Source organism: Amblyomma americanum, chromosome 1, assembly GCF_052857255.1.
Source record: "Amblyomma americanum isolate KBUSLIRL-KWMA chromosome 1, ASM5285725v1, whole genome shotgun sequence".
In the NCBI taxonomy this organism is placed as follows: domain Eukaryota; kingdom Metazoa; phylum Arthropoda; class Arachnida; order Ixodida; family Ixodidae; genus Amblyomma; species Amblyomma americanum.
Genome location: NC_135497.1, coordinates 176,762,095 through 176,776,663, shown reverse-complemented (window position 1 = coordinate 176,776,663; position 14,569 = coordinate 176,762,095). Strand labels below are relative to the sequence as shown.

The 14,569-nt window shown below is 47.3% G+C and overlaps 1 protein-coding gene across 1 annotated transcript in view; it reads left to right on the top strand.

Annotated features, from left to right (window-relative positions):
* The first annotated feature begins 7,465 nt into the window (after positions 1–7,465).
* LOC144114243 (uncharacterized) overlaps positions 7,466–14,569 on the top strand; it is a 33,178-nt gene continuing 26,074 nt past the window's right edge. Inside the window, exon 1 of the mRNA XM_077647845.1 lies at positions 7,466–7,610. The gene's annotated coding sequence lies outside the window, so the exon portion shown is untranslated. The remainder of the gene's footprint in view (positions 7,611–14,569) is intronic.

Genomic DNA, 14,569 nt, shown 5'->3' with positions numbered 1-14,569 from the left:
TTTGTTCGCCTGTTAATTGTTGCGAGTATGTTTAGTTTATGGCGCAATCGATGCACCGCGGTCGCTGGTGGCTTTCGACGCCGCGCTGTGTGGCTAATACTTGGCCGTCTTGGAAGGGATCTGATCAGTTTCTTGTCAGAGGAACTCTTTTTCTTGGGGGAGGAAGAGTTTCTCCGGCAGTGGTCGTGCCCATTCATTTCTGTTAACAACGATCGTCTTGTTCTGGTCTTTAGACCAAACTGCCGCTAAGGTCTTTTTTTTTCGTGTCAGATTATTGCTGTTTCACTCTTATGTGAATAGGTATGCTATCCCGTCTTAAATCGCTCACAAGAAATTCCTGTTAGTTTCTCAAAGCTACTTATGGTACCTCTTTAATTGGCTCGCCTTACATGCTTAGCGTCATCTCTACTTGTGAATGTCAATGTATCCGGTAACCTTGGTATGTGTACATATGTAAATAAATTTTTTTCCTACCACATCCAAATCTTTTACAGTAATAAACAACTCTTTGTGTTTGTCCATGGATGACAGTCCGCGCTATGGTGCGTGCGCGAATAGCGCATTTGCTTCAAAGGGGAAACTATTTTAACAGAAGAATTCAGAGCCGCAGGCCCCTTGGTCCCCGCACGACCCAGATAGCTAAAGTGTTTGCTACCTGGTTCAGTCCGTCATGCTTGGATGCCTTTGGTACCATTGTCACATTGAAAAACCGCCCCTTCGTGACATAACACGTGTGCTGACAAGAGATTTTTCTGTTTTGGCTCGTGCTGTTGATGGACAACCACGGGAGAGGGGAGGTTTTGCCTTCCCAAATTTGTCCTTCGCTTCCTCATTGTTAGCTTTGAAGGGCATTTTACACAAGCAGCGTAAACCCAGTGGCGCTCTCATCCCATGTCAGCCTTAAAAAAAAATAACGTGGGTTAGCTCAGCTAATTCATAATGTAAAGCGAACGCTGTCGGAGTTTATTGCGTTCACTGCCGTTGGCGTTGACAACGTTCTAGACACCGATGATTTTTGAGAAATTAACAGCTCAGAACTGGCTACCTGGTTCAGGCAGTGGTAAAAACTTTATTTTCGTCAAAATTCATTCAAAGGTGCTCTTTCGTAGATCCAGCGGGGTCTCCATTGCGCTTTTCTTCTTTCCCTGCTTCACTGCTGGTCGCGTGATGTGGCCAGGAGCCCTTGACTCTCGTCGACTTCCAAAGCTCGGCTCACGGCCCGGAATTGGGTTCTCGGGTCGGAGCTGAGCACCGCAACCTCCCACTCTTCACGGTTCGAGAGCAGCAGGTTTATTGACGGTGTTTCCCGTGGACATTCATGCAGTATATGAGCTAAGTCGGCCCTATCTTGACCACATAGCTTACACTGGGGCGAGAATACTCCCCGATGCATAATGAAGTTTTTATAAGGGTTGGGGAAAGTGTTGTCCGGAGTTGTCTCCAGGCCACCTGCTGAGGTTTGGCCAAAGACTTAAGCCGCTTCCTGGTCAGGATACTCCGCGACATCGACGTAGACTGTCTCCTGGAGCTGAGAATAGTTCTTGTGTAGTGCGTTTGCCCGCGCTTTCCGCCTTGCGGCGTGGTGTTCAGGGTGCATGTTTTGGAGGGTTGGATTAATATAGAGCTGTTTGTGTACATCCGTGGGGAGCTGGCCTACGGGAATGTGTTTGGATTCGTATCCAATCTGCAATTCTCGCAGTATACTTCTTCCCGCTGGGGTTCTTGATAAACGCTCGTACTGAGCCACACGACGGGCTTCAATCAGTTCTGTCGTCGTATTGTGTATCCCTAGCTGTAAGTCTCTCGGTGGGTGTACACTTGGGGAGCTGAAGGGCGGATTTGTAGGTTTGCGTGATGAGGCACTCTACTTTGTCCTTTTCTGATTGATGGAGATGTAAGTAAGGTATAGAGTAGACGATACGACTCAGGACGAAGGCTTGAACCAACCTCCTGAGGTCCGCCTCCTTCATACCCTTGTGGTTGTTCGCAATACCCCTGATTCATCTGTTTGTCTGGCTGACGCCGCCAATGAGTTTGTTTAGAGTGACAGTATTCCTACTGTTGTTTTGAATGTGCATGCCTAGAACACGGAGGGCAGCTACCTCGGGAACCGAGACCCTGTCTACATGCACTAAAAAGGATGGGGGAGTGCTTTTAGGCAAAGGGCGACCCCTGATCACCAAGAGCTCCGATTTCTTAGGGGAACGTGACAGACCAGCGCTGCCGGCATAGCGGACGACGGTGTCAGCCGCCGCCTGCAACGTCTCCTCCATTTCTCCGATGATTTTTTTAGTGGACGTTTCATTCGCGCTTTGAGGTACATGGCGTCGCGGTACTGAGAGAATAATAATTGGTTTTGGGGAAAGAAAATGGCCCAGTATCTGTCACGTGAAGTTGTGGCGTCATCACAACCTCCACACCTGATTGTGAGCAAACTGAACACCATGGCAGTTGGCAGCTAAATCAATGATTGGTCGCGAGAGGTTGCTCGGGAAGAGTAGCCTGGGTCTCACAAACTCCACCGATGGCAGAACCTGCCACCGCAGGGCAGAAGCGCATTGCTTAACCGCTGCACCTCTGCACTGCACCACTGCGCCAGTGGTGGTATGAGGACTCCCAGAGGTCTATGAATGACCAATTAGGAAATGACCAACTCCACATATATAGGCATTGCCCCATTAAAGCTATCGCGTCATAACCTTAAGGCAGAGCATGAGTGTCTCCTCCAATTTTTTTCCATGCATCAATTCTAATGCCTTCCCTAATCCCTCTTTACACTAGAAGGTAGACTGGAGGATGGTTATCTAAGCACAAGCTTGAATGACGCGAATGAAGACAAGTCCTCTTGTCGAAACGTAGGTCAACGGACTAGGGCTTCCTCCCCTACTTTTTTTCTAAGTTTGTGAATGCTTTGTTTTAAGTTACTACCGCAGTCACTATTTCCGTGGTGCCACGGTGTTTAACACAGTTCTGCGAACAATAAGGTGCTGTAAAAATCTGTCGAGAATTCCTTGGCTATTTTACGTTACTATAGTTGCTAACGCAATTGCCTTCATTTTTTCTTTCTATATACATATGGTTCCTGCCTAAATCTGCTACCCTCTTCGCTGCTTTCAAGCTTTCCCCATGCTTTAATGTTTGCTCCATCTTCTTCACACACCACATAATATTAAGCCCCTGGTGCGGGGACAAAGCAACCCTCTATCATACTACACGGGGCTGCCAAAACATAACGGCAGCTCCCAGAATACAGAATGCTTCAACGGCGCAGTGGGAGGCAGCGCTGTCCAGCGAGAGCCTGGAAGAGCGGCGAAAGCTCATCGACCGGGCCAAGATCGCCGCAGAAGCCGCAGATGCCCTGGGCGAAGGGATCCACCCATGCGCGACCAAAATTTCCGAGCCAAGTAAAAGTTTTTTTTTCTCTCTCTTCATGCTCTACTTCCTTTTGTCGCTTACGTTCCGCTTAATTTGATAGCTCTATTTTACTTTGTGGAGTTTGAGGCTTTAATGTTTCGGCGCTTCTTGGGAAGATTCCAGGCAGTCCTTGCAGTGTCCTCCCAAGTTGCCTTACCTCCAGGTTCAACTGCGCACTCCGTGAATATATTTATCGCCTCATACCCTCATCGCCGCTGCGCTATTTATTTATTTATTGAGTAATATAGCCGTCGCCGTGGTTCAACGGCTGTGGCGTTAGGCTGCTGATCCCAAAAGTCCCGGGTTCGATCCCGGCCGCGGCGGCCGAATTTCGATGGAGGCGAAGTACAAAATGCCCGCATGCTGTGATATGTAAGCGCATGTTAAAGAACCCCAGGCGGTCTCTCACAACCCACGTGTCGCTTCAAAGCATTAAATCCCACAATAATCAAAAAAAGATAGAGTTCGGGCGATGAATGAGAACCTTAGCAATGTCTTCACGGAGTGCGTAATTGAAGTATAGGGGCACATAACAGAGCTTGTCAGTACCCTGTCTAGCTGCGATACATCCTACTTCAACTGTGCACTCCATGAATACGTTGATAAAATTGTCACTCAATACCTCTATGCTATGCTCGTCTCCCTCAGCTTAAGTGGAGTACCTGTTCTCGAGCGAGATGCGGAACTGCTACAATTTTCTCCTTGGCATTAACCCATTCATCTGCCTTCTTCCGTAAACTTTTCCCCGCTCTTTTCACAACTTTGCGGTCCTATAGTCCTTGCGGTCCTATAGTCCCTACGATGTTCCCTCTCCTAATACCTCTACATCTTGTACGATGCTGGGATCAAAAACTTATGAGATTTATGCCATTTCCAGTTTCCCTTTTTATGTTTTTCCACGTGTATCTCCTCGTCCCAAGTTTGCGCAAAAGGGTATTCATGATTCTTTCTTCCAGATTCTACCAACAGTCAGCTGCTAATATTTCTGGTATGTATACCACATTCCTTCGCTGCCCGATCACATGCCTACATATCTACTTCCGCATCGAAGTCGTCCATAAGTACAATGCACTGCGTTTTTACTTTTATGCATCGCTGATTCGACACTTTCGTAAAACCTTTCGACTATGTTGGCATCACGTCTGGGTGCCACTGCTTAGGCCTGAACCACCTTCATTGCATACCCTGTTAAAAATATGATTACAATGACTGCTACCCTATCGTTAATGCTGAAGATTTCATCAGTGTGGCCTGCTGCATTTTCGGCGATCAAGATCCTCAGAGCAAGTGCTGTGTTGTCTGCCAGACCGCGGTAACGGAGCACGTGCACGTTCTTTAACACTATGTTTCTGCAAATCCCCAAGTAGGACCGAAACGCTGCTCCCATTATACTTTTTTGTATCAAATATTATTACATTGTTCTTGATGTCAGTTTTTCCTAACGTTTCTTAAACAAAATTAAACGTTAGAAAAACCTTCATTACCTAACTAAACATTTAACAACATAATGTATCGTTCTTAAAATGAAACCCTCCAAAACCATGCAGGCCCAGCAGTGCTGAAGGCACTTAAGTTTCTCAAAAAGTAATGCATGCTTGGCCATAACATGGCAAGTACGGAACATATTTCACTGAAATTTTGTACAAATACAGATGAAACAGTAACGATTGGACTGTGTCACTCAAAATATTTTTCAGTCGAGTCTATACTTTTCCTCCAACGTTGAGCCCACACTGTTAATCCTTCTGGAAATATCCTACAGGTTTTCTCAGATATGTCTTTATGGCCTGGTCAACGTACTGCACTATCGTCAGCGCGCTTAACACGAACGCTCCGCAGCGTGGCCTGGACCTTCTTGGACTGACGCCTGCGCCGCGAAGGGTTGGGAGCTGTTGCCGAGATAATGTCTCGGTGTGTTTGCGCGACTGAGGATAGCTGGGGCGCAGCTCGATTTGACTGGGCGCCTTCTCTTCCGCTTGTGTCTGGCCGGCGGGACGAGTGCGCTCACTTTCGTCACGTTTCACTCGTGGCTGCTGTCTCACGCTGGCCCAGAAAACACGTTGCGGTTTGCTTATCTCGACAAAGCTGCATGGCTTGGGTCAACTCGCGCACCTTTCGAGGTTGGGCTCAAAGCTGCCACTTGAAAGAAATGAAGATTTGGAAAAGCAGAGCAAACACCGGTTTGTGGCGGTTGCAAAGACTGGGCAATAAATCTGCAAATCCGGTGGCATCGTTGTGCAGGTTCTTCATTTCTTATACTCTCGGACAGCGCGGATCGGAGGGTTCTCGCAGGTTAGTGGCTTCTTGCTTAGTGCACGCTACACTGGAGATCCAGTGGCCGGGCGTAAGAGATGTGCGTGTCCTGAGCAGAAAGACGCGTGGATGTGATTCAAATAAAGCTTTTCATGCCTAGTTGTAAGCGAAAAGCGCTAAGTGACATTATGTAAGAGAAGAAACTGGCTTTTTAGGTAACTGGAAAGACTCTGGCCATAGATGCAATGTGACGAAAGGTAGCAGCTTATAAGTGCACATAAGGTACCTCGACGCTCCGGCCGCATCTTGGTGCATTAAACATCGGGTATCTGATCTCATTCACAGCGGAATTCTTGAGACTTGAACATAAGCTTAAAGGTAAGAACACGAATAAAATTTTGCAATACGCGTTTTCTATATGGTTTTTGCGCTAGTTGTGAAAAAAGCAAGCGGCGGTTAACATTTTAATGGCGGTATTTTCTGATGCAAAAACACTCGGCTGAGACACTGAAGACTGCTTAGGTGTGCGTATGCGAAAGCCTATCATGTACACACAGACGTTTGGCTGCGGTTTGCGAATTGAGTTTATATCAGGCAATCCCTCTAAGTTTAAGCACCACGCACGCATACACAGACATGCGTGTATGACACCACTCGGAACGCTGTACGACGAATGGTTGCGTCACAGTTTGGGTGTGAATGTGTAAATGTCACCCCATCAATGGCGCCACATGAAAATCGGCCAGTGGCGGGTATATACGTATAGACGAACGGCATGCATAGGATTGTTTGAAGTGGTGGTGCTTGGCTTGCCGTACACGTCCTACGACAGCTTGATGAGTTCACATTTTTTTCTGGCCATCGCTGAGATTTCCTGCGCCGTGCCGAGGACATGAACACGCACACCGTAGGCGTTTCTCGTAATGGGGCTAGTACTTCACTGGGATTAAAGAAACTGCGCGCTATACGCTGCCTTAGATGTTTAAAGCTACAAATAGACTAACCTAAACGAGCGGAGCTGCTGCAGTCGATCAGTGGTTATGGTGCTCGTCGGCTGACCCGAAAGACGCGGGCCCGATCCCGGCCGCAGCGGTCCCGTCTCGATGGAGGTTAAATGCTAGACGCCTAGACGCCCGTGTTCTGTGCGATGTCAGTGCATGTTAAAGAACTGCAGGTGGTCGAAATTATCCGCAGCCCTCCACTACTGCATTATCTCTGCGGCATCCATAGCCGGAGTCGCTTTGGGAGATAAAATATAAAACCAAACAAATTCCGCCTAGAGTCAGTTTCTTATTTGGTAGAATGTCACTTAGCACTTTTCTCTTATACCTAGGCATGAAAAGCTTTATTTGAATCATATCTATGCGTCTTTCTTGCTCAGGACACGCACAGCTCTTAGGCCCCTGCACTGGATCTCCAGGGCAGTGTGGATTAAGCAGGAAGCGAGACACTAGCCTGCGAGAAACCTCCGATCCGCGCTGTCCGAGAGTATAAGAAATGAAGAACCTGCACAACGATGCCACCGGATTTGCAGATTTATTGCCCAGTCCTTGCAACCGCCACAAACCGGCGTTTGCTCTGCTTTTCCAAATCTTCATTTCTTTCAAGTGGCAGCTTTGAGTCCAACCTCGAAAGGCGCGCGAGTTGACCCAAGCCATGCAGCTTTGTCGAGATAAGCAAACCGCAACGTGTTTTCTGGGCCAGCGTGAGACAGCAGCCACGAGTGAAACGTGACGAAAGTGAGCGCACTCGTCCCGCCGGCCAGACACAAGCGGAAGAGAAGGCGCCCAGTCAAATCGAGCTGCGACCCAGCTATCCTTAGTCGCCGCAAACACACCGAGACATCATCTCGGCAACAGCGCCCAACACTTCGCGGCCCAGGCGTCAGTCCAAGAAGATCCAGGCCACGCTGCGGAGCGTTCGTGTTTAGCGTGCTGACGACGGTACGTAATAAAATCTGTAGTCTTTTTAGACCATTTTTTTTTCATGCGGACAAACAAATAGAGATTACAGGGTGCGTAATCTGCGCTGTATTGGGGGTGTGGTATCAGAGTCAAGCTTATTTGACCAATCGCCTCTAAAGTTCGGGCCGGTGCTGTCGCTTAGTTGTTATGGTGCTTGGCTGTTGACCCGAAAGACGCGGGTTCGATCCCAGCCGATGTGGTCGCATTTCGATGGAGGCGAAATGCTGGAGGCCCGTGTACTTTACGATGCCAACGCACGTTAAAGAACCCCAGTTAGTCGAAATTTCCGAAGCCCTCCATTACTGCGCCCCTCACACCCTGCATCCAACATTTTGGTGTATAGAATAATGCACTGACCGTCATTTTTTGGTCATGGCGCACAAGGTCTTCAAAAGCGGCTTTGTTATCAGTGTTCATTTATCTAGGTGGTCTCCCACTACGTGTCTTGCCAGCCAAATAAGTTTCACCACATTGCAATTTTTTCACCCATCTTACATTGCATATACGAATTGTGGACTGTTTGTAGATATTCTTCACGCACTGGTGAATATCTGAAGCAGAACATCCCCTCATTGCCAAAAATAATTCTATTTGAACTTTGTTTCTGTCTCGATTCCGTGCTTTATTTTGAGATATCTGAAAATGAAACAATTATTGATTAAATAAGGCTCTATTTAACCACATATATATATTTATGTAAGTTTGGTCAAATATGACTCCTTTTAAGGGCAAACAGGCATTACTTCTCGAACATCGGTAATACACAACAGCTTGCAAGGACCAACAACGATAGCGACACTTCAGCTCTACAATGCAACAAATACGTGCAAATGATGCACTCACCTCCGAATGGATACCATGGAGTCATGCTTATACAACCTTTATTGAAGGGTATCCCAAGAATAATAGTGGTGAATGAGTAATAAGCAAATTTTAAGAAATTAATTGGACAGTGCACGTAATATATGGCAGGCACAATCGAAGAGGTCAAGTTGCAAAGTATTGCTAGTTTAAGAGCATCATTACTACAAAAACAGTGGGAAAAGTTCTGGGACAATATGCCTGAATTATATTTGTAATTTTGTTTTGTAGTTATGATATACATATTGTAACAGCATTTGGGACAGTGCATTCAAAAATGTTAAGGCTGGATGCTGGACTGATGTTTATAACACTACATAATGTTATGCGTTAATTTTTAATACTAACATTTGAAACACTGATTTAACCCATTCGTTACATAAACTTTAAACTAATGTTTAAGCCACAAACATATAAAATAATTTGTTAGTTTTGAACATTAAAGTGACTTTTCTGTTGAACATTTAATGGTAGTGCAACTTGCACGGCAATTTTATAACATTATTTTAATGTTCGGTGCTAATTCCGTTCTTCCAACCTCGCTGAGTGCTATCACTCTTTATCGAGCTACACATAAGTTAGACTGAACTTAATGGAACCGGTTTTCCGATACAGAAATGAGTGAAATATATGGAACCAGTATCGGAACACCATTCAGGCGATACTTTGAAGATTATTATGCGGAACCGCTCTCCAGGTAAGACCTACCTGCAGGGTTTCAGCCTCCAAGCAAGCCAATCAAAACAAATAGCCTGGCACCGCTATTTCGGGGGCACACCAATTGCAGCTTATCGTTCTCACATCGTGTTTGCAACACTGTGCGCACTAATGATTCAGAATGATGTTAGGCAGGTCTCAATTCATGACAACTCTGTCCGTGAAACAACGATTTCTCATGGTTGATAATGCCTCGGTTAAATCAGCGCTGGCTAAGGTACAGTTCCACCCCATTAAATAACTTCACATAGAATTGTCCTGCCTGCATGACAGTATGCATGGCGTTTCACGTAAGGCTGTTAACAGCTTTCAAAAACAGGCTTTTTAAGTTACAAGAGCGCTGTCCTCGACATAGCATTCTCAGCGGTGGTGTGCATCAGAATAGATCTAAGACGTGTTGACTGTAGCAGGCTGGAGTACTAATATTGAATAGTTAGCTTTTTAACTGCTATAGATAGGCTCCTCATTTACTTAGTGGTTCGTAGCCAATCGTAAGTAATATCCGTATCACTTTTTATATTTTCAAAATACCATTCTCGTCGCCGCTGCATGCAGCGCAAGGAATGAACGAGCGAACATCGTGCTCACTCTGCATTTCAGAGTATGTCCCACCTTCGCGACCTCCAGGCTTGAAACCCTTCTGAGAACCAGTTCTAGTGACGTGGCTGCAAGGTCCCGAAAGAGCAAAAAAAAATAATAAGTAGAAACGTCACCTTTGTGAAGCGGCGAATAGTTCGCGCAAGTGGAATGTAACAACCTGAGGTGTGAACGAAACCTGAGAGAAGAACACATTGTTGCGGAGACTCAACTCGTTGTTGCCATATGAGGTTATATAGCAGGCTCCGTCCGACTGTATGTTGTGGGAGCAAGGACTAACGGCGTTAAAAAACGTCACAAAGCCCAATCGGGATGCCTAGGCAGACGTCGGCGACGCCTCACGGAACCAGTGCAGAACGCGGTCCCTAAAAGATACGTGACCTCTAGCGCGATTCGCTGCTTTCCCACAACAGAAATAGCAGCGGCGCGACTGTGCAGTCTGTTCAAGGATGAAAAAGAGGAAGTGGAAGTATATGGCCCGACACTTCAAACGGCGTCACTGGAAAACAGCGATTCTTCGGGTAAAGGGACTTTATCGCGTCCATAGCCAGACAGGTGCCTTGCGCACACATCTAGCAACTAGCAGTTGGCACGCAAGCCGACGCAGTTATCGAAACTGCAACCTTATCAGGCCATGCCGCGTGGAAGAGGAACTTTCTAGTGCAGTACGACGTCCAAGCAAAACTAACCGGTCTATACTGACGTGTACATGCACGCAGGAGAGTAGGGCGCGAGAGCAACGGCTTGATTTGCGTTTCGAGAATATTGGCCGATTCTTCGTACTACTTCTCTGGACAAGTGTTCGACGAATGGAAAGCGATAATGCTAGCGCGTTGCTTTCGCTCAATCGTGGACCTTGTTGGAACGTACGTATACATGCTTCGGGAGATGCTGAAAAAACATGCGAGTAAGACGAGCGCACTAACAACTTTAGCTGGAAAGCTCCTTTTCACTGAAGACATAGACATTACACAGCGCCAATCCGCACACCTTATTAGTCGATGACTGCATTACGACGGCCTTACCAATAAATGTTTACAGTTACGAGCCCTCTGCTGGGCCGTATGTCTCGTTTTTTTTGTGTAGTTCAAGTTGTTATGTTCGATGTGTTGTCATGAACTGCCGGCAGCAGAAGTTGATCGACCAAGGTATCGAGAATTAATGTGCGCAGCAGAGGCATGGAACATGGGGTCACAGGTTGCAGCCCGTACTGCTGCGTGCGAACAACGTAGAGCGCCTAGGCCGCAATAAAGCTTTGTGGCTTTCCGGCTCCAGTGACTCAAGCTTTCGCGATCGATGGTGTGTCTAGCTGCTCTTCCTGACTGTAACGCTTCGACTGCAACTCCACCTTCAGGATGCCGTAGCTTAGTTAACTATCGCAATGATCCAAAAAAACTGGTAATGTGGTCACACAGACCTTAAGCTGAGTTCGCTATTTCATTGTCTGAACGGCTTCACATTTTGGCCTAATTATAGTCAACTGCGAGGACATTCTAGTCACATAGGAACGATTAAATTGGACGTACCGCCAGTTAGCCCTGCGACCCAGTGTCTATAACAAGCATTCAGCCCTAACTGTGTGGATCGGAAAGGACGTTTGATATATTTATCCGTCTAGAGCAGACGGGCTATTGTATCGTCGTCGCTATTGCTTCAGAAACCGCTCTGCATATCGTGCGCTCAGCTCGTTGACCTGATGACTGACATATATCTATTGTAATGAAAGATAAAAAGCATAATCTTCAATAGCTGCGTTTTATTTTTGTAGTCGGAGGTTTTCGATAGGAGCGTATCGAATAATCGCTCGTTTCAAAGCTTCACTGCCTGAACAATGCCCGTAATGAAATGTGCTCCCTACAGCCTATATTGAAAGAGCGCTGATGCGGCGTTATCCACAACGCGGTCTGCAGTTGTCATGATCCCGTAGCCTATGATCTCGACATCACAAAGTCCTGTCCCATTATACATGACAGAACGCAAATCTATGTCACTTTGTCCTAATCACGCAATTATTCATCACGTCTGTCCGAATATTCAGCTACTTGTCTTACAACTGGCCGGAAAGCGCAGGCGATAAGCGCCCGTACTGCCGGCATGCAATCAGGTAGTTCGCTCCGATGACTGATGCACACTTTGAAGCACGTCACCAAGCCTGCACTTCTGCGCATCAAGAAGCAATGGGATTCTGTGCCACTTTGAGAGGCACAAATATTGCACACAAAGAAAGAAGAAGCAGATGACACCAATTTGCTCTGTCCAGCATCTCTGAGCTGTGGAAAAAGGTCGGAGCAGGGCGGCTCATGAAAAGCGACTCTTGAAAAGCGGAGAGTAGCCGCGCCTCTCGCTAAAGTCTGCACGCGCGTCATCATCTTGGCATCGCTCGCAAACACGCATAAGCTCCGCTTTGAAAGCGATTCAACGCCGCTGTGTTCGCTCTATCACACGGCGCTATACGCTGGCGCAATTGGCGACACGCCTGGACTTTGGACGTGCACTTTCGTGTAAGCGGATGTAGTCTTGCACTCTATTTGGGAAGCTTCAGCCACGTCGCACAATATGACGTGTTATTCGCCCTATTTTTACCTGGTCATGTGTGGGTTTCATCCCTTCCTCCCCCCCCCCCCCTCCCACTAAAAAAAGTTGTGCGGCCGACTACCTGTATAAAAAAATCATTATTATCATCAGACTGACTGCGCCCATTGTAGGACAAAGGCCTTTTCAATATCCCTCAATTACCTTGTTCTAGACAGCCAGTAGTGCAACACCTCCTTGTTTCTGGCACCTTTTGCAGCTGGCCACAGTAACTGTTGATGACGAGGTGACACCCACAACTGAACATAAGCTCCTAAGTACCCTGGTTGCTACCCATATATCGTGCAAACTATGATACACATTCATTATCTTTTACCTTGTCATGATACGGGTTCATCATTGAAAATAACAACACATCGCTTAAAGACATGTCGCGGAATAAAATAACTACTATTATCCACCTCTTTAGTAACATTTAGGTGCTTGCTCGGCTTCAGATACCCCCGCATAACTTGTGGTTGTGAAAAAAAAAAAGCCCTGTCTATGCACTGTGTTTGCAAAATATGGTAGTTATTTATTGTTGATATGTGTACTAATATGACATTTTTGCTTTGTGCATTTGTATTTTTATTTTCTTCTTGTTTCTAGTCACCGAATGTTGTAACGCTGCTGCGAATGCATTTTCCTAGTTCAAATTGTGATAATCTGATGTTTTTCTGGACTCTCACGTGTAGCTGTCTTGTGAAGCTGAAGCCGCTATCTCTCGCGCCAGGAAGCGGGCTTCCAGAGTGCGTATAATGGGCTTTATTCCGGTGTCCCCCCCCCTCTCTCTCTCTGCCCATGTTACTTTGTGCCCCACCGAGATAGAAATAAAACATCCGTACATTCATTATAACAATTCCGAAGCACGTGCCCAGAGCCAGGTGACTGAAGGTAAAGTAAAAAAAGGTAGATGACTGAGAAAAATGTTCATGCTAAACAAGGCGGCAAGAAAGTGCAGTTAAAGAGCCTGTTCCAGATAGAAAAAAAATTATATTGAAGAACAAGGAACCGAAAAAATTTAGCGAGCCAACCTCTTCAAATTGAGCAGGTAAGAAACGCAAAGATATGATTATGAGTCTAAACGTTCAAATGCATGCCGCATGCTGTATAGAAGATAAAAAAAACTTTAATATCTGGAGTGCACATAGTTACGACGATAAACAATGCACCACATAAGAGTGATGTGTAATGGCTTTCAGACATTCCATTGATTAATTTCCGAGTGACTGCGTCCTACAAGCTTCCGCTGTACTCTTATTTTTTGATTCGCTGTCGATCGAAGGGAGGCGGACGGCTGAATGTGGAAGCCTAGTGGAACGGATATCGGGAAATTCATGTGACTACCAGGCCATTGAACCAAGAGAGAGATTGCGCCAGGTTCGTAACAGCTGTGACGCGCGAGGTGCAGGCTCGGATATGTGGTGAGGGGTAGGTGAGCAGGAGGGAGGGAATGACGCCAACGAGAAAGGGAACTGCTCTCCTCCCACGCACACAGTGCGGCTTCTCGCTCCGAAAACAACCGCGTCACTCAGGAACCGTCGCAATAAAACCGCGTGACGCCGAAACTGGGCGCGTGCCGCGAGACGTCGAGGCCCGTGCATCGGACTTGAGGCCCCATTCCGCGCGCTCGCGAGTACAATTAAGCCGGCAGGTGCGCAACGCAGCCTTTGGTAGTGGGGCCATAGATAGCTGCACGCGTACCGGCGAGGACACGTTCCACCGCCCCGTCAACGCATAGCGTATTAGCCTCGCGCAGCGCCCCGCTCCAACGAGCGAGCGATCGCGTCGTCTCTGGCGAAACAGCCGCGGGGCCGCGTAGTGTACGCACACCGACGCCACCACTGCGCTTGGCGCGCGTTGTCTACCCGGCGTCGGTGTATCCGGCCCCCGTTTCGAAAGGGGAGGCTGCCCGCCAAGGTAACAGCCCTCGCCCTCGCCTCCCCCGGCATATAGTATACGCACACGTGCCAGCCGTGCGACCCGGAGGCGCGTTCGTTGCCGGAATACGAATGCAGCCTTTCTTGTTGATTCCTGCTTCTCACGCACCCTCGCGCGGGCTGCTGACGAGACATGGCTGCAGGGCGTCACGGCGAACCGACGGGCTGTGCCAGTTGAGACAAGTGTTGGCGACAGCTCTTTTGTATTTAGGCGACGTGTTCGTACTACACGAGGTCGCTTTGCTGTCTGTT